At 32.6% G+C, this 21,998-nt stretch overlaps 1 protein-coding gene across 14 annotated transcripts in view; it reads right to left on the bottom strand.

The window, feature by feature from the left end:
- LOC117219502 (uncharacterized) overlaps positions 1 to 21,178 on the bottom strand; it is a 326,730-nt gene extending 305,552 nt beyond the window's left edge. For 5 of the 14 annotated variants that reach the window (XM_033469054.2, XM_033469472.2, XM_033469551.2 and 2 more), the window contains exons 1-2: positions 20,795 to 21,173; positions 18,527 to 18,781 (exon numbers count right to left, since the gene is read on the bottom strand). The gene's annotated coding sequence lies outside the window, so the exon portion shown is untranslated. Of the gene's footprint in view, positions 1 to 18,526; positions 18,782 to 19,152; positions 19,298 to 20,727 lie in introns of those variants that run through there. The other 9 variants (XM_033468719.2, XM_033469712.2, XM_033469790.2 and 6 more) reach the window with 7 other exon arrangements.
- Positions 21,179 to 21,998: the final 820 nt, after the last annotated feature.

Below are 21,998 nucleotides of genomic sequence, written 5' to 3'. Positions count from 1 at the left end.
ACGTGTAAAAGTGTCCAAAACTTTTTACTAAGAATATGAAACGCTTTTTGAGGGAAAATATTCTCATCAGAATTTCAGGCACTGTACGAAGTCTTGGAAAATTATTGACTCAACAATTACTGCTTCAGTGTCTAATGAATTGTACGCATCCAATTAAAACACTGCGGTTGATGTATTAACTGCAACTAATTCCCCAACATGGGATGATTTTTTAATATGTTGTTGGGAGTATGATTCTGAACAATTTTTTATAAAAACTTTAGTTTCCAAGATATTCGCGAAAAATTACTGCTATTGTTCCATTAAATTTCCGTGTACCTATGTACGTGTCTGTGACGGTGTGTCGATGTACTCATTTTTGTCATATATGTAAAAAAATCCGCTGTCCAATTATTAGTTATCGTTTTATTTCATTTAATTGTCATCAATTGCCGATTTACCTTGAATCTTTATTATCAATTATCGTTTCATTTTACTTAAATTTCCGAATTCCAACAGGAAAGTTGCATTTTTGAATATATTATTATTGGATTGCGGATTTTAAGCATTTATTACAAAAACAAACAGCTGTTCATTTTAATAGAAAAAGTGAAAGAATTGGAAGGTATTGATTCAGTACTTTCGATCTGCTACAATAATCCAAGACAGAATGAAATTCCCAAGCAATTCTTGTTTCTCACAGTAGACGTAGAAAATGATTATTTTGCATTAGGATCCACAGTCTAATTATTACAGAGACTTTTCAGAAATTAATGAAATATTTAATATCCAGTCAGTCTCGCTTTTGCATTTTCCGCACAGTAAGAAGAAGCAAAGGCTGCCCTCGATCACGAATGAATACAAAAGATGAGTTTAGAAGAATACAAGAGATGAGTTTAGGAGAACACAAAATGTACTTTTCTACCATTTAATTCATAAATCCACTGTAGAGTGAACTACAAATATTAAGATTTGTTTGGTGCTTATAAGTATAATATAATAAAATTACTTTTAGGCATCCTTACCGTGAGTGAGGTTAATCGAATTTTATTTTCTCGTTTGAAAAAAATGAAACACTGCATTTAATTGTGTATCTAATACGATTTCTTTTCATGTACTGTCTCCACGTCTTTGTGATTTACTAGACTGCGGATCTTTATGCAAATTCCCATTTCCATACGTCAGTTTACAGAAATTAGATTTAAAAAAGTTTGCTTCATTAATTGAAAGATTTTTATTTTCAAAGAATTTAGCATAACTATTGTAAAAAGGTAACAAAGATACTATTTTAAACCTTGTTAATTTATAGGTTTTCCTGAAAAATCTGCACATGCCATAAATGCAGAAGGATTCGCAGTGTAGTACACTGAGTCACGAAAATATTCGAACGCTAGTATAACTCTGACTTCAACGCCATATATTTTTGGCCCATAAATATTGATGTAATATAGGAAAAATAAACCAAAAATGCATTCCAATTTTACAAATTTCTTCATATGCATTAACAAATTAAAATAACAAATTATATTTACGAGTGTATTATACATCCCCATAAAAAAAGTGGATTCGTTCATACAAGTTACAACAACAAAAAATACATACTATAAACACATCATAAAATCGTGATAAAATAGTGATATAAAACGAGATCGATCATAAATAAAAAATAATTTTGAAAATGTCGACTTATTAAAACATATTTCTAAACAGTAGAGGTAAAAAACTAGTACTAAAAATTTTCTATTTAATTCTATAAAGTGTTCGAATACTTATGTGGCGTGAAAATTCGATGTTCCTTTATATTGTTTGAGTTATATGTATAGATAACGTTTTATACTAAATCGAAAGTTTCTTGTATTTTGATATTTACATACTCTACTTTAATATATCGGGAAGAATTTTTTCCCTTCAATGTATATTTATTTAAATATATGGCGTAAAAGTCGAAATTATACTAGCGTTCGAATACTTCCGTGACTCACTGTATGTGTGTGGCTTCGCGATGTACCCACCATACACCTCTGTCAGTTGGGCTGTCACTACTTAGGCGAATTTCTGATCGATAATATCTAAAAGACAAAGTAGAAATCATATATCTTCCGATTATTATTGTCTATGATGTAGAAATATGCGTAAGTATAATCACATGTAAATGAAATACAGTATAATATCTTCGTTGCTTTATCACGATTTCCATTTATGTGAAAAAGAAAGCTTGCATTAAAAGCAAACAGGAATACATACATTGCAAATATTGACAGCATAATATGGGTCTTGTATGTTCAATATGATTTACTAAGTTGCTACTTTTTGTGAATATTCACATGTCATAGCTATATTGTAATAAACAATTCCATATTATTTCTGTGATATGAAATATCCATATAGCATTGTTATTACGATGTAACGTGGACTTTAATTGCAAAGTTACATATTACTTTCATATTTACAATGAGTACAGTTCAGATAAACGTAGTTATAATCTATAAGCATTGCTTATAAACCGTTTAATGATGATAAGCTTTAATTTTGTAGGCAACGTGTTTTTTAATGATGCAAATAAGAGATGTAATATTCGTTTACATTAGTCCAAATATCATCAAATAAAACTTTATAATTCCTATGTCGTTAACAAAAAGTTATGATTTGTTTATTGACTCAGTATTTAGCAATATCGCCTCTTCAAACGGCAGTTACGGTGATTTAAACGTGGACATTTAATTACGTCTTGTCGATCTACCTGCACGTGTTTGATGAAAAACATTAATACTTCAAAACTTATTTCAACTCAGTCTTGGAAATATTAACTGATTTATTTTTTCAAAATTAATGAAAATATTATGTTTACTTTCTTGGTATTCACATAATCTCAATGTTGTTATTGAATTAACACTATCAAGCCAGGCAAAGTAATTGGTTTCTGATCTCTTTTCATAGTTACTGAAATTACAAAAGCGTTTTTATAAAAAATTGTTCAATATACTTCTGTAATGATGCATATATTAGAATCATAGGTCGTTTAATAAACCAAATTTTGTCATGGTTATAAAATAATGTGCATTATTCGCGTTTAGGCTCGATAATCCTGGTGTTAAATAATTTCAGCCTGTTTCATAAATATATATTTCTAGTATTTTAAATGTAATCTATAATTATTTCTAATATTTTAACTGTAATTTATAATTATTTCTAATATTTTAATTGTAATCCATAATTATATCTAATATTTCAATTGTAATCTGTAATTATTTCTAATATTTTAACTGTGATCTATAATTATTTCTAATATTTTGATTGCTAAAAAAACCTTATTGTCGAAATGTGCTTCCTATATACAACAAACTGCATTAGAAATATTACTAATATTTTCAGTTCATTACGTCTGATAAATTAAAAGTCACACGTAACGTAAGCTTTAATATTTATGTGTGTGTGTGTGTATATCTAGGTATATATACAATATTATATAAGTTGTAGATATAGTTGTATTATACAACTATATAACAGATATCTACATCGTATGAACATTGCAGCACAATAGAAGTTTCCATTTATAAAACTCATAGAAGTTCAAGTTTCATTTAGAGCGATAAGAAATTTTAATTAAGCGCAGTAATAACGTGCATTCCATAAAAAATTACATAGAGCTTATCTGATACGAACTCTTGATTAAATAGATCTCTGGATGCTGCTCTTATTCATTTATTGTTTAATTTTCTCCTGTCTCTGTTTAAAATATTCGATTACAATAAAATTGACACATAATAATTACGATAACATCACATACACCCACCAAATTTTATTTATAATAACAAAACCAAGGTCTCGTTTGCATTCATAAAGCTACAAGTACTGCGAGAAACTCCGTCAACATCAATAAAGACACGTGCTATCACTCAAACTCCATCGGAAACACCGTCCTTCCGTTTTTAATCGATCAGCGGATCAATTAAACTGATTAGCTGATCAATGTTCCGGAACGATGGAAGTCGGGTTACATAAGGAGTTTACTTTCCTGATGCACATCACAATCAGATCGTGTTCAAATCGCTAACAAAGTAAGCTTTCATGTCAGTGAAATGTTGGAAAAAAAATATTTACATCGAGAAATCTCAGTCAATACAAAGAACTATGTTTAATTAATGGATAGCAGTATTCAGAGATAATACATTTTTAATAGCGCTTTTGTTACTGTTTGCAATCAAACTATGATAGAATTACTTACACGAAAATTCATACAATAGGGTAATTTACTTGTATATTTCGGTAAACAAAGCATAAATGAGTAATTAGCAAATAATAAAGCAATAGTTAAAAAATATACAAAGCGAAGTATATGTAAAAAATATAAATATAAATAATAGTAATATAATAATAAATATAAATAATATTAAATATAAATAATATAAAAAATATAAATAATAGAAAGAGTGACGACGAATTTTAATTTTACAATGTTCTTCGAACGAAGTTTAATATCGAAGTTTTAATTAGAAACGTGTATTTTTATTTCTCTATACGGTTATAATAAATTGTCTTATGTTACAAGTATTATACTTACGGTCGCATTTTAATTACAATAGATATTCAGTTAAACAACACCAAAAATGTTTAATGTAAAAGTGTGGAATGGAACAAAATTACTACTTACTCCTTTAATATTATTTAATATCCCGTATAGTTTGTCACATATTTTCAAAACATAAAATATCTAATTTCTAGAAGCTTTCATGAAATTGATGATTCAAAATATTTTTTTCTTACACCTCATTTCTCTCGTTACTTAGATTCCAAAAGGAAATCATTCTGCGTTTGATGGACGACATAAAGTTCGCTAACGGTAAGAAGAACAACGGTAATGTCACTAGTTCGGAAAGCACAGTTAGCTTGAAAGCCTCATTACCGCTGCAATTAACTTGTTTCTACAAATGAACAGCGTGAGAAAATCATTCAAATTAAAACGAGCAAGTGCTTCAATTTTCTGCGTCAGAAATTAACTCTTTCAAGAACTGAGACTAACTTATCCGATGTTATAGGAAATCGATAAACTCGCAGCGCAATTTTCTTAAATATTATGCACAGCTGCCTCGACGTTTTCATGCTTGAATTGCTACCATAAGCAATAAGTCCAGCAAAAGATCGAATTTATTTATTTTAACGTACTTTTACAAAAGGAAAGAAACATGATTGTAACAGGAAAACTATTGAAACTTGACGCTTAGAAGATTCTTCTGGTAAATTTTGCAAAAATTGTGATTGATTGATACAAAGTCGAAGTGAAGTGGAAACCATTATACAGCTATGAAATTTTATAGGAATTAATAAATAAAAGATTTCGTGTTTTTATTTATGTATTTTACATGATTACCTTACACTATGACACAACACAAGTTTACAGGTAGGGTTTATTAAAAATAAAACTTGTTATATCTAATACGCTTTCATATTGATCCTTTTTTATCCTTTCTATGTACTACGGCATAAATTTCTTAATACACGTTACAGGACATTCTGCATTTACCACATGTTTCCATTATCTTACGGGTAACTTCATTGTATCGGACCATCCTATAGGTTCGTTTCACAATGGGTATACACGTTTTTCACATCGATTTAGAAACACCGCACAGTAAAAAGCGATGCAATTTAGCTTAGCTGCTGGAGAGCAATCTAAGAACGATGTTCAAGAGCACGTTTTCGAATATATCTATAGTAATTTTTTTTTATCGACGCCACATAATTGACAAACCGAAATCATTTTATTCCTGTGACGATATTCATACATTTGTTTCGACGAAACGTTAAATAATATTACATTATGGTTGGAAAAGTTGATCACCATGATCCTTAAATTATATTACGAGACGGGATCTTTACACAGAATAAAAGTTTTCTATATCCATTGCAAGAAATACAAGTATTTTAATAGTTTTAACAAATTGAAGATAATGCAACAACTACTGTCATTTGGAAGTATTTCTCAGATGACTTGAAATAACATTTTCGTTCGCAAACATGTTCTCCGCGATTTTGTTAACGAGTTATTAACGAAAACTATGGAGCAATCAGAGAGCAAAAGAATTTTGCAGGTGTAGCAGGAGTTCTGGGTCACCCTGAATTGTTTTATGACAGTAGCAAGTTTGCATTTATTTAAATTTCGTACCATTCTAATATATAGGGTGTTCCAAAAGTCATTCACAATCGAGACATGAGGGATTCCTGAGGTCGTTTGAAATAACCTTTTTCTTAGCGCAAATGCCATCCGCGGTTTTGTTTACGAGTTATTAACGAAAAACATTGACCAATGAGAGACGAAATCAGCTGGTGCAAGACAGCCGAGTCAATGAGCGGAATTGGTCCGCGCGTTGGTTCGACTGCCTCACGTTAGCTGAGCTCGCCTTTCATTGGTCAGTGTTTTTCGTTAATAACTCGAAAACAAAGCCGCGGATTGCATTTGTGTTAAGGAAAAAGTTACTTCAGTGAGCGACTTTTGAAACACCCTGTATATTAGAATGCTACAAAATTAAAATAAATGCAATCTTGCTACTAACCACTAATGGGACACCCTGAACGCTCGAATAAACAAGTGTATTTAAAAACTTTTCGTAGAAAGATTTTTATAATATCAGAAATTGTAAAAGCATCAGAAACCGATCGAGATGATCGGTAGTTCTAGTGTTAAATTTCTCTGATTTCGTCGTTGCTCTGTATTTTACTTACCCATTTTATCATAAATGCATAAAATCTGTAAGTTAGTTATAAAAGTCTTCGTTGGATTTAAAAAAATTGAAAATATCGAGGCCCTATAAAAATAGTTCGGATAACTATCTTGAAGAAAAGACGAAAAAGTTTCACCGCTGTTGAATAATGGACCAACGGGAAATGTAAGAAGAAGTTGCGAGTGTCATTACGTTTTCCCGTGGAAGTTATAAGTGTGTTTAAAATAATGGTATAAGTAACTACTCAAGGCACGAATTTATGGAATGGCCTAATATCATCTTCGAGAAACTTTTCACTTTCATGTTCGAGGAACTTTGATAACAGTTATTTTCGAACCTTTGAATTTTGTATTTTCATTTCCTGTAGGGAATTTTACGAGGGTTACGGAAATCGTAGTCTAATGCCCACGCAAGAAATAAAATTGACACTATTCGTTGACTGGAATGAGAAAACTTTTGACTGACTCGATATACATAGCTTGTTATACTAGGTGCATTCATTAATCTGATCATCCTACATGGCATATGGAGCACAAAGAAAATTTTACTCAAAATTGCTATTTTTAGCAATAGGATTATTCTATATTATATTTACGTAACCTTGAGGACGGAAATTATATTATTTCTAACAGTTATATTATTTATAACTGTTGCTTTAAGCATAATTTACTAGTATATTTGATAGCTTTCCGTTCTGATTTATACTTGATGTAACGAAATTCTATTTAAATGTTCATCTGGTTCAGGGATCAACAAAAATTGTTTATATTGCCTACCTTGCTAATTTGTTCAGAATTTTCGAAAACTCGGAATTATCGGAACGCAACATAAGGATCGCGAGGGTCACGCCTCGTGGCTCCCGTGGCGCGTCGCTCCCGTCTCACTCACCCACGGTCGCCTAAATGCTACACGCGTAAACATAAAGCAGCAGGCATAGGTGTCTCATGTGCTCCCACCCCAAGAGGCGACCACGGGTGAACGGGACGTATGACGGAAGTCAAGGGGCGTAGCCCTCGCGATCCCCATGTTACGTGCCCTAAATTCCGAGTCCTGGTTTAAACAATGTATATCTTTACTCTGTCAATAATTCTCTAGTTTATCATCTCTAATATAATTATTGGGTTAAGAAAAGAAACTTTAATGGTTAAATAAGAACTGAACATATTTATTAAACTTTAAGGCATAAATCATACATAAAATATATATCAGTACCAGTGTTAAACCATATGTACCCATAAACATCCAGATTTCAGATAGTTTGCTTGATACAAAGATGTGACGTTACAGTGAAGTATGCAAGTATAATACATCTGCAATTTCGTAAGAGTGACACACGACGTTTTAATATTCGGCATTAACGAATATGTAAAAATGTTTAGTTTTCAGAAAACAAATTTAATTGATTAAATATAAAATGTGCATGCTGCATATATGGGAGAGATATATTCTCGCCACTATTTCGTTTCTCTTTGCAATCTTTGAAACAAAGCGCACGTACCATTATTTTCAAATATGTTCAAAATTACATTCGCACAACACGATGATCGATAGTGAATATGAGTAGATAGCATCTAAGGTTTGAACTTGATGCCTGACACTATGTCACCCATTTTGAATGATAATCTTTTTACTCCGCGCCACGTCACAGTGAACTATCTTTAGTGAGTCACCTTTGACTCACTCTTTTGTTGACTTTTCTCTTTTAAAGTATCATTGAACATGAAAATATTTAACATTAAGGGGTAATACGAACGTTAAATAAGATTCTCTATGTTCAATCTTCAGTAGACATAAAAAAACTTTGCTAAATACAGCGAATAAGTGGTTATTTGAACAAAAGAGGACGTGCTTTTAGGTTTTAGAAAGATCATTTTGATTCATTGTACCCTTCCAATCGTACATTGTTCATCGCTTTATGTATCGCCAACTTCATCATATTATGGATTATTCCTTCCCTGTCGCCTATTCAACACTATTCGTTTTTGTCTCCATTAGAAAGACAGGGGCTAGTAATAAGCAAATTGAATCTTTTGCTTCCTGCAATCGAGTAATGTGAAACAAAAGTGGCATTGATCGAATAGTACAAATGCAAATAATCTATAACAATTTCTTAAAAGCACTAGTTATCAGATATTCAGGGATCGTAGTATAACTTGAATTGGAAGCTACATGAATACGAGTCTATGTCATAATAGCGTAGATTATGTCACTGTAATATACTCATTTATAAACATTCTACATATTTTTTACTATATTAAATATATCATATGTTTAACAAACTTTTTCTGAATAACTTACAATTTTTATTCAATATATACCGATTCATATAATACCTATATAATTCATATAATACCTCATATAATTACCTCGCATAGATAATATATCGGAAAACTCTGGTTTTACTAACATCAAGTGACATAGTAAATAATGCAAGAAGATATAACACTATAAGCTCGACTGACAATAGAACCCTACATAACCTGCAACGATCACGATTATTACAGATTATGTCCTAGCCATTCTAGGAACAAGCCATTACTTTCTTCCTATCAGACAATCAATGTTCTCATGTCCAATTAATTTGTCACAAATGTTGTATAGCACGTGTACTGACCTAAAGATGTTGGTATTTACGATAATGAACAAGATAATTTTTATACTTATAACATATATTATATTACAAATTTTATTGTTTTGCGCGTATTGCATTTAATAAATACATATCACACAAATAGAATTAGTACTGAATTTGATAATTAAAATAACACTATAAACAGAAATTAGTATTTATAGTATGTATTAATATTATTCATAAATGACAAAATAAGTTACATATATTATTTACTAATAATTAATATTTACAGTGTATATATTATATTATAATACAATATAGATACTATTAAATATTACAAATTCTTAACTTTTATGCTGTTTTCGGGTTACTAGCCCCTGTAACGTCCCCCTGTAAGTTTCTCTTTTTCATAACATAACAAATATGTTTTTGGTAAATCTTTTAATATAATAGGAGACAATTTCTCGATTATTCTTTTACTTCGGATATAATTTTGTAAACATGTTGCAAATATAGAAATTAAAACAACGCAACAGATGAGTCACATGTCGCACGAAACATCATGAAACGCGTTCAAGTATAATGAAATATTTATCGTCCATAAACAACATTCCTCTATTTGTGACTAGATTGCGGATTTTGTTATGTGTTTATGACATTTATTTATTTATTATTATTTATTGATTTCTGTTTCTAGCAATTGGTTTAGACAATTTTTATTTTGCACAAAGATCCGCTGTGTATAAATACAATTTGAAAATGTACGATCAAATTAGTATCCACACAACAATTCATTTTTACCTCTGAGACATGTCAGATACACGTGCTACTGAATACGACCAGCTGTACTTGTCTATAATTCGTAATCGTGTGTTATTGTCGGCTTCGGCTATTTCTATTCTTAGACGTAATACAATGGATCAGTAAATTCAGCGGAATTGTAAAGTAAGGTTTGGATCCGCCAGCCGACCGGATGTATCATCATAATGATTCATCAATACTGTATAAAATCAACCCCATGCCAAATAATATTTATCAATCTTTTTTTAAAAATACATTTTTTCACCAGTTCATACTGAGGATGAAAGTGAATTATCCTTATTCGCTTGAATATTTTAAAAATTGTTAGAAAATTAGTGTAAAATTATAAATATTTTAATGAGAGATATAGTTAAACAAGCAGACTTCAGGAAATTTCGGATCATTAATAACAATACATTATAAAAATTACTATACAATACATTACTAATTTGCTTATATTTCTAGATAGATGTTACTTTTCATGCTAATTGGAATTTTCATATTTTCATTATGTGAAAATGATTACAGTCTTCTTATTTTCCACAAAAAAGACATTATCACTGGTCTTTCTTGTCACATCATTTCTCTACATTTTCGAAGTTAGTTCTGGTAATGTAATGACTTTGTCTGACTCGATTCCGCAAATGCTATTTGTAATCTCGTTTATGGTGCCGCAGTTTTACTACCTCACTGTATCGTTATTTCCAAGTGTATCTCAATAATAGTAATAGTGTCGTTCACATTATTCCGATTAGCTCCTAACACTTGACTGATATTTCGTCATGCCAATCAATAAGAAGCATCGATCACTCATTAGTACTGCAAACCCTTTCTTTATTAATATCTCGCTCATTAGCAGCGCAGACTTTTTCTTTGTTAATTCATTCTATTTCACTCGTTAGTGATGCGGATCCTTCCCTTTGTTAATGCATTATATCTCACTCGATAATACTGCTGCCCTCTTCTTTATTAATCCTCGCAAAACGGGCCGTAGTGGCCGGTGGCTGGGTTTCATATGACCCATACAAACGTCTACAGCATTTTAGTTTCACTAATTTATTTATTTATTGATTATTGTTAATATTTCCATTATAAAAGATGGTAGGGGATACAACACTTTTTTTTCTATTTATAATAAGTAATTTATTAAAGTTATGTATATATAATATTTTGAAAATATTTTATAACATAATTTATTGCGTATAATAGATAATTATGATATATGTATATACTATAGAATATATGACTATTCAGGGGCTTTATAGAAGAGTAGAACGATTTAAGTAATTCGGCAAAAAGATTCGTTTAATTAGCTACTGCTTCTTACAAGATCCGCAATCTGCTTATCACATTGTACTTTTTTGCCAAATACTATATTTTTTTAAGGATATACGAATATTCGATTATACAATATTAAGCATTACATAAATTATTTCCTCACACATTCGTCTATTATAATCATGTTTTACAATACTGTCCAATATAAGACTTTTTGCATAGAATGATTTCTGATATCGTTATGTTAACTCAAAATATGGACGATCGCAATTGAATGATTCTGTATATAAAATATGTTAAGAGGAAAATAAATTTTAACGTATATTCGTGCCAACAAATGCTTCATTTTTATAATTTTATTTCGCTTTTAGAAAGGAAATTATACTGTGTATTTTTAATAAATCGATTAAAATATCTGCTCAATCTGAAAAAATGTGTACACCGAAAATGACGTTTGCATTATGAAACAAGCTAAGGACACCGTATTTATACATACTAATTTTCTATTTCTGCAGCGAGTGTACGCTAATGCGTTGAATAAATTAGCTTATATTCCGCGTACTTTGCCCGCGGTAAGCTATTTAATCTATAGCCTTCACTTTTTCCCTCTCAATTAATTCATAGAAATTACTGCGTTCTTGGATGCAATTTTATACTACAAAGCAAATATTCGCTGTGGTCAGTAATAAATTCGTGAATTTATTATACGTAAGCGCTTTTTTTCGCGTGACCACACGTAAAAGGTTATAAGTGCTTTCGTTTTCACAAATTTACATTAGCATTTCAATTAATCAGAAATTAACTTGTAGGGCAGCAAACAAGCTCAACCTTCACGATGAAACATTCATTTCAGTGTCAGTGGCTGCAAAAATATTTGGCTGACTTTGAGCACTGAAAGCAACTGTATTATATTACTTTATAGAGGTAATAACAATATATTTATCCAAGTTTTTAGCAATTTTTAATTTCTTCAATAAATTGATTGAATAATCGTAAATGAAAAAATTGTGACCCGACATTATGACGGGTCCCATAATCCTTAAAACAAGACTATGCCAATTTATTCTCTGTCGTGTTGGTATGCACAGCAATTTGCATGCTGCTATTAACCCAGTAGCAGGTCTTATAGCGTAATAAAAAAAAATGTTACAAATTATTTTGCATTATGTAATTTCTTCGTTATGAATGTAATTTATGTTGCATGAACTTTCTGAATGTCAATTCCAAATATTTTATTCTTTATTTTGACTGCTTAATTCATTACATTTTACAAATTGTATTAGGTTTCGCAAAATGTAACAACGTTGAAATTATATTTGATGTTATACAATTTATCCTCCCGATTCTAAGTTGTTTAATTAAAGTACTTTAAATTCATGAAGACTTTGTGCTTGTTGCATGTTATTGAAAGCGTTGAAACTTTTACTTTTGCAGAAGCGTGACTAATTCGTATTAACCGAGTGATTGAATGTTGTGCCTGCAGAGCGTAATTGTTATGCTTAATTAATTCTCGCTTTACATGTTACGTAAAGCCTATGCGATGTTTAACTCCAATTGATGATCGATATCACAACAGCACAGAAAAGTTTCCACAGAGGGTAGAATATTCATTCTGGTAAATGTTTTCTTACCCAAGTCTCTAAAACATGCATTATCATACCTTTCATACGGTTCTTTATTTATTTTCATAAATATCCAATATCGCATATGTTCACCTCCTATAGTTCGTGGATATAGTATTCGAACATGCATTACGTTTTACGATAACTATCATTCCATTTGCATAATAGTGGAGTTTATGCTGCAGTCGTTCCACAACATTAATGCCCACAGATTCAACACGATTATTGCTTTTACGTATGCGAATGAATGGTTTTATTCATAGCTTAATCAATATATTTCGTTGATAGACTGAACTTCGCGCCCCATCAAATAAACCTGAGTTCTTCCTATAATTTTTAGAGTTAGAAGTTATGTTTAAAAAAGAATTTTATTCTATTTTTAAAACAAAACTGTAGTTGTACTTCGAAAGTGCACTGGCGCACTTGTGAAAAAAAACGTACTATAGTATAATAAATCTTGTTACATGGTGTCAAATTTTCCTGTACAATCTTTATTCTATATTCACTGGATAAAGTGTTACAGGTAGGCACAATTAGTAGAACCACCCTGTATACATCTTTAATTAGAGATAATAATCGATAAAATAATTAACAATAAATTTCTATATTTTAGTTTCATATTTTATTCTAAATGTAACATGCCTAAGCAGGTCCACAAAGGAAGTTTTACAAAGGAAGAAAAACTGAAAGTCTGCCTCCAGAAATTACTAAAATATGAGACTAAACAAGATTGAACACATTCTGTGATAAATGATACTAAATATTTTCATTTCTTCCCCTAGCAATATTTTTATTTTACACTAATAGTTCTTTTAATCTTATTAATTATGTATGCGTGTTGTGTTACATTAATATTTCATCTCCGTTGATATATAGCATCCCAATGATCACCGCATCGATCATTGACACGAAGAAAATTAAATACAAAATAAGATGTTATTTCTATTTACCTGCGAACATTTCTCTGACGCCATAGAGGCTGTCAAATTCAACAGAATCAGGACGTAGAGTAAAAAAAAATCGTTCTACCGTAGATAAATCGTAGATAAAAGTATGCGGCCACAGAGAAAACGAGTCGCATACTTTCAAGAAGTCTGACACGACACTGCTTGAAATTCCGTCATATACATCGTTCGTTACGTTTATCAGATGCGCGGGTGAAACATACGCGTGGCCATATGGCATTTATATCGTAAGTAAACCGAATCGATATCCTTATAATCCATTACGTTTCCACGATATCATGTAGTATACATAATATATACATTCAAAACTGTGTTTGTGCGCTAAATAGGGACCGCATAAAAAATGTCTTGCATACAAAATAACTAAAAATCTCGCGATGCAACTAAAAATTGCTTTTCCAAACGAGTTACAAAAATCAATTTATATTTTTAAATATTTAATTTACACATGCACATACTTTTTCTGCGCATAGAAAATTTTCAAAATGTGCAGACTTTTGAACGTCTTATATAGTATATACTATCTTACTGATTTCTTTTTAATAACATTCTTTTGTACCGCTACTTATTATTACTACGTGGTTCAAAATAAGTTTCGTCACTTGGGAAAACTACCTCGCACTCGTTCTGAATTGACTTATTTTCTTTTATGATGTAACATGTAAATGTGCAGATGTGCAATGTAATTCATTGATAAAATATACAACATGATCATGAAATACATTTGGACATTCAGACAATCTTACGACAAAGTAATCTTTACATTCCTTACTTTCTATTGCACACTTTTTATGTATATTATGAATTTTGAGGAAACATTTTTCATATACCGCGTACAAAAATCGCACAACAAGAGTCGCACAAAAAAAATTGTACAAAGAAAGTGGCACAAAAACTGGTTCGAGTGTATTCATTTATGCAAAAAAGAAGGTTTCTCTGTCTAACGACGTCTAGTTGTCTACTTTTTCCTTTCATTAAAAGAAAATGTCAATTAGGCTAGTGGAGCGGTCAACGGTTGTGAAATGGTCAACGGTTTGTTCTTTCGTCTTTTATTTTGTTTAATTTTGGTTAATTATGCCCGCAAACAAACTAAAGGCACAACAATCGGTCATCTCACGGTGACCGGCCTCTCTATCCTATTCGTGACATAAAAACGGCGGTTTGAAAACGTTAAAAACGCTGAAAGGAGCTTGGAATTTGGCGAATTGCTTTTTTGCGGATATGCACGGAACTTTCCGTGCTTTGTAGTCATCTTTGACTGAATGGTTGGTGCAAAACAGCGTGGGCGACCATACTTTCCCGCGCTGCAAGGAGAAAGTCTCGACGCCGTATAATTAGGAACCTCACCTGCTGCAACACGGGACTTTCAAAGATACCTAATTCTTGACCTTAACCCTCTGTGAGCAGATCTATTTTAACCCTTCCATGTGAATTCGATTTAACCGACTCAAATTGAAATTACAAGTTCTTCTTCTTTTGTTACTAACACTAGGTTTACAAGTCACTAACAAGGGTTAGTGGTAGGATTGGTAAAACTCTCTCTCTCTGATACACGCCGATTTTGATGAAACTTTGCAGAAGTATGAATTAGTCCCTCGTGGACTAAAATGACAGAAAATGCTCCAATTGATGAAAATAACCTTAATTATTCGTTAAATGAACACCTTATTTTTAATTTTTACCATTGCAATTAATTCTTACTAATGAATAGACTGCGGATTTTATGCATTTATGACAAAAATGAATCGATAAAATATAAAATTATAAATTTTATTTAATTATAATAATAATAATAATAATAATTATAAAGACATTTTCATCTAATTTCTGTTTCCTACAATTAACTTAAACAATTTTTACTTTGCATAAAGACCGCAGTCTACTGATGAATTATTGATAGGAATACATATATCTTTTTACAACCTTATTCAAAATTTTTGAAAAATTGTAAGGAATACATAGTCCAGTCAATTAGATTTGGAGTCTTGAATCGAATATTGATATTTTGTGATATATTACTTTATCACTTCCTATATACACTTTATATAAATTATTATATTAATAAAATGAGATGTAACTTTTCGCTTTGCATTAAATTGATACTAAGAAATATTTTGAAACTTTTAGTTTCTCATTGTAATATTGAAGTTTTACTAAATTATTTATAGATTTATAATTATAGCATTATATTTAAATCAGTGTCTTCAATATTATTATAATTAAATCGGCATTCTCAATATTATTTTATTCGAAACAGTGTCTTAAATATTATTTCAAAAAATCTATAAAAGATTTAGTGGAAAAAATAACCTGCACCAACAATTGAAAACGCAGTCCAATCTCGGTTTATAAGAGAACAATGTGAATGCACGAATGGCTTCAATGCGCAGAAAAAGTTTAATAGGATACAGTACATGTTTCGATCAACTTGTTTAAATATTTGTTGGAGTTGAGTTGCTCTAAATTTAAGCATACGTCGTACCATCGTACTCTTAATACGTACAATATAATTTGTATTGCTTTAAATAAAATTAAACATTTTTTAATTAAAGGAGACGTTAAGATTTCAATCGCATCTCGACGGAATCTTCTAGATCTCTAAATTCAAATTTATAGAACATCTGAAAACGAAATCTAACAACAAAAATCTGTTGAATTAACTACTTTAGAATTAATTACAATTGTATTCTGAAATTTTTAAACTGAAATTAAACATTATATATCTTTGAATGTTCTAAAAATCTATTACATTATTTAATATTACAATCACTATTGTTTTTTCTCATCCTTATTTTTTCTGAATTTTGTGTTATTACTTTTACAATATTATTTGGCATATTACTTTATCTAAAATGTGTCTTTTTATATAACCAAGCGATCATCACGTTTTAACTGTATGTCTAGATTTTTAATTGTAGACTTGTAGAAGTCGATTGAATTATGATAGTTCTTAGAGCATACTGTTCTTTAAAAATTCATAACTAGAATTTTGTTACAGATATGTCATACAGCGACCGACGATATACAGGCAACAGTTAATTATTTCAATAAAAAGATACAACATCCTACATCGCATTTTTAAAGTCATTGTAATGTTTTTAATTTTTCAACCTAGAAACAGTAATTTCTTTCTACACTAAAACAATTTAGTGACGAAAAAAGAATTTCCCGAGATTCTAGGAGTTAAGAAAGAAAAACACGTTATACGATTGTGTATAATAGCAATAACTTTGGAAACGTTTGCTTCTGGTGAAGAAACTAATCTCACGATTAGTTTTCAAGTTACAAGTATTAGTTACAAGTATTCTAAAAAGATTTATTGGCTTAATAAACAATTCGAGTGCAATAATTCCGCGAGAATAATGATTATTGCTTCCAGCGTAAGTATTCGTTCACTGAATTTCAGATTTCTGACAAATTGTCGATATTCGAACTGTTTGTTATAATTTCGTAAAAGCGAGTCATACAACAACGAACTTAGACTAATTCTAAAGCTCGAAGCTTCTACTTACATTGTGCCCCGTTCATTTTCCTGTAACATATTTCTGCATAATGTAACAGGTGGGAATCTGGAGACATGCACTTTCTGGAAAATATGACGGATTGAAATGTCTGTAAATACACTCAAAAATTTTTTTCACGACTGATCCTAATACAGACTTCAAGACTAAAGTCTCCGCTTCACAATGACATCTTACACGCTGATGTACGATTTTTTTAACCCCTCTATTGAGCTTTAAATAAAAAGTGTGCTGCTTACTTTACAGTAACATGAGGTTCACGATGTCTTTACACGAACTTGCTTCTCGTTTCTGTTTCATAGAATGTCTAAACGTCGAACAGCAAGTTTCGAGAGGTCGTTCTAAATGGAAATCTCTAATCTACAAATCTGTGGTCGATTGGTTCGTGAAAAAAATGTCTCAATGATTTTGGAGAGGTTTCAATTTCTAACACTTTCGAGTAAATGTGTTTGTTATGAGTTGTGAAATAATATATAATATTAACATAAAAGAAAATTACGAAGGAAGAGGTGTCAAGCTTGAAAACGTATCCAGATTTATTATTGTGTAACTCTTTTTTACGAAATTATAACCAGACTGCGGTTTTCATGCATTTATACATTTAGCAAAAACAAGTAGTCGAAATATAAAATTGCGAAGACATGAGAAGAATGTACACTATTTTCAATTCATCAAAATTATTAAAAGAAACAATTTATTTTTATCCAATTTCATTTTCTGACAATTGCCTTTGAAGATGTATCCGCATTCTAATTATAACAGTTCAAATCTCGACGATTTGTCAAACATCTGAAATTCAATGTACGAACGCTTTTAATGCTGACTGTACGTACACTCATATTCTCTCTGAGAATCGATTTCGTTCGAATTAAAAGGAAACTGATTTAAAGAGGTTACAGAACCGCTTAGTGAAATGCTGTACGGATTAACAAGCCGAATAAAAACGTGCTATTGATCGCGGAATTCATGGATATTCGACTGCCACGTCAAAGCGGTTCGATTCCAACTTGAAATATTCAGGAAGGGAAAAATAGAGGCAAACGAAGAGGAGCGCGACGAAAAAACTTACCGTCGACGAATCGGAATTCGTGGAGATACTGTTCCCTCTTGAAAGCCTCTTGCCAAGATCGAAACGGGGACGAGGATCCCGGAAAATGAAAGTCAGTTTACAAGCACAGCATCGGTTCCGCGTTGAACAGTTTCCCAAACGACTGTTCTATACACTGGCAACTATTCCGCGCGATCACTCGCGGTTATGATGCCTACCAGTCTTTAGTATACACGACAATAGAGGGTCGTTCGTCCTTTAAAATTACAGCGAGCGCTAAAGAGAAGGAAAATTTGCGTGTATGCGTCGTTATTGTTCGATTGATTCGAATCGTTACGGTGGCGGAACAGCTGGCAAAACAATTATTTTTGCATCTCGAGCTATATATTGAACCAATTAATTTGCTACTGTCGAATAAGAAATATAAAATTACAACAAACATCACAGTACAACAGTTATCGCAACATAAAAATCCATTAGTTACTGAATTAACACGAACCGATACTAGCAATTTTAGATTAGAAAGATATATCTGTTAAATCTAATAGACAGATTCATTAAATAAATTTAATATCATTGTGAATATAATGCACAATGATCTAATATAACTAAATGTAAGTTACAACAATTAAGTTACGACAATATACCGTCGATAAATTGTTCCATGATTCCGTGAGGGAGTCGATCGTAAATTGCACTAAGTCAATATAAAAACAATTAATTTGCTGCCGTTTAAAGCAGCACGTGCTCTGTGGAAGCACAAACAAAGTTCACGGCTGTGGATTGACTGTAAACACGTTAGTATTCGAAGAAATAGGAATTGCTCAGACGCAGAAAATTAAGGAACCGAATTAGAATACAAAAGGCAACTGCGTTACGACTAGCGGAGAACTGTTTCTCCCGTTCGATCCGAGGATTGAACAATGGCTCTTTAACGATTTCCCAATCGAATGTGTTCCGTGTTCTTTCGTGACTCTGGGATCTGTTGCGCGCTTCAAAAACGGCGGACAATTTATAATCAACGGCTATTATCGAGCGAAATGTATTCCGCACGAAACATTTTCAACTCGGAGGAAACATTCTCGTTCCCACGCGAACCCATAAAAAAATTTTAACAATACGTACGTGCCCGCATTGTGCAACACATGCAGCGGAATGTACGCGCAGAATACGTACGTTCCATCACTGTCGAATCTCAGAGGAAATTCGACGCAGAAATTTTGAACTAAGAGATCAACGGGCACCGACGAGAAACACGCAAATAATATCGGGGAGGTGTAAAACTAAATAAACAAACAACAAATAAATAAAGAAAGAAATAGAAATAAATAAATAACAAATAAATAAAGTTGTGAGAATCTGCAAATTGTAGAATCGCACATATTAACACGTTCGCGGGCGTGAATGCTATAGCATTCATTTTCATTGTGATGCAAAATGTCGTGGATGTTACAACATTCAAATTCCTGAGCCGCGTTATCTTGCATTCAATTCTGTATAGCGTTTATTTTTTGAAATTATTCCGCACTATAATCTTATCTGTATCGGCATGGATACTAAAACACTCACTGTACATAACTATTAAAATATGTTTTCCGTGCCCTCAAACAAAATATGGCTAATCAAAATTTAAATGTCACAATTAGTTTAAGAATAAATCACCTGTCCATTTTTCCAGCTCGTTCAAATTTTCACTGTCCGCGAACGTGTTAATTTTACTCGAACGTCGGTCTCTTCAAAGATCTGTGGAACACAGAAACTCTTTTAAAACTTTTTTAGCGGTAATAATGAAAGCTTTTATAAGTACTATTTTATTCCCGCTGGATTTATTTAGCGTGACATGTAACTAATTCGACAACGATGAAAACATACTATTTCAGCTGAAAAGATGAAAAATCACGAGAAACCTGTGTTTCAAACGAATTTTCCATTTCAAACATAACAGTTACAAGATCCGTTCGCCTGAACAATCCGTTCCAGGAGCCGAAATAAGGAAACCCATTTCCCGAAGTCGCTGAAACCGCGACCGTAAAGACGGTAAACAATAAAGCAATGAAAGCGTCATCGTAAGAAATAGAGTCGGAAGGCGCGCTTCCGCTGGAACGCAAATTAATTGGCCCTGTCAGCGCGTTATATTCATGCGAGGCTAATAGACACGGAAGAGTGCGGGAGAGCGTTGCGCGAGTGAATTGTTTGCCAGCTTATCAGCAAATAAAATCCACCTGAATCATCGGGCAAAACCGAACGGCAGTTTCGACCGGAGACAGAGCGATGCGGCGATCAATTTACCTACATGCTGGACACACCGGTTCGCCGGAAGGGGAAAGTCGTACGGGAACGGTACCGATAATCGGCGAGCAACGAAACAACAGGCGGCTACGACCGGATCGGCAAGAACACTCGGTATATCGCAAGGATGTTAAATCCGCGCGAAAATGAAACCGTGGGCCAACAGAGGCGAAATTATCACTGTCCGACGAGTAGCCGCGATCGGTAGCGAAACGACGGATCGGGAATGACAACGATTCGACGACACTTTCCGAAGGGTTGAGAATCCATGGAGAACCGTGGACGCGGTGGAGAGGAACGCGCGCGTAACGCTTGCTACGAAGGAAGCGGTACCACTGAGCGTCGGGGGGGTTGCCGCTCGGCAGGCGGCCTCGACTCGCTTGGGGCTGCTAACCGTAGGCCAGCCAGGGTTGGTGCTGGTGCTGGTACTCGTACTCGTGCTGCTGCTGACGAAACGACCTAGGTGGTGGTGGCGATGGTGGTGGTGGTGGTGGTAGACACACCGGAGTAACGACAGATCTCACCGCACGGAGCCACCTGCCGAGCCGTAACTTACGAAACTTTCCGTACCTTCGTTCCTTCAGCAACCAAGTATGTAAGTGTCTATACTGCGTCGTCAGATTCCACGAATTCCTCGAGATCTTCCTCGTGGACTAACAACTTGCACGGTGTTGCGATTTCGTGGCTACCGAAATTTCGTTCTTGATTGAAACTTTCTCTTTCTGACACGTTTTCCAACGGTTCGTGGTCCTTCGCGGATTGTACGATAGTTTTTCGCCTAAGCGAATGCACAGTTTTTTGTAGAGTTTGAAAAACAATAGAGCTACCGAAAATATCTTTTCCGAACTGTTTGGAATTGCTTCCGACTGAAACGTTTTTTTAACTCTTTTATCTGAGACCATAACGAAAAGTGAACAAATGCTTTTTGTAGATATCGGTAATTTATATGCGTAGTGAAAATTTCATCGAAATCGGATACGATCTGTAAAGAATTAAAGATTGGGAAGATCGCAATTCTATCACGATTTTTTACGATCTATGCAAAATAGTTTTACTGAACCACAGCATTGTCATTTTATAATAGCATTTTTCAAATGTTAATACAACATAAGTGTATTTGTTTTTTTCATTGTGCATTCATTATACTTTTACGAATAGAAAATGTTCCCTTCTTTGGAACACATATCTAAAAATAGCATTCAAT

Source organism: Megalopta genalis, chromosome 1, assembly GCF_051020955.1.
Source record: "Megalopta genalis isolate 19385.01 chromosome 1, iyMegGena1_principal, whole genome shotgun sequence".
NCBI classification, from domain to species: domain Eukaryota; kingdom Metazoa; phylum Arthropoda; class Insecta; order Hymenoptera; family Halictidae; genus Megalopta; species Megalopta genalis.
Note: the sequence above shows the minus strand (reverse complement) of the source record. Positions and strands in the feature narration are given on the sequence as shown.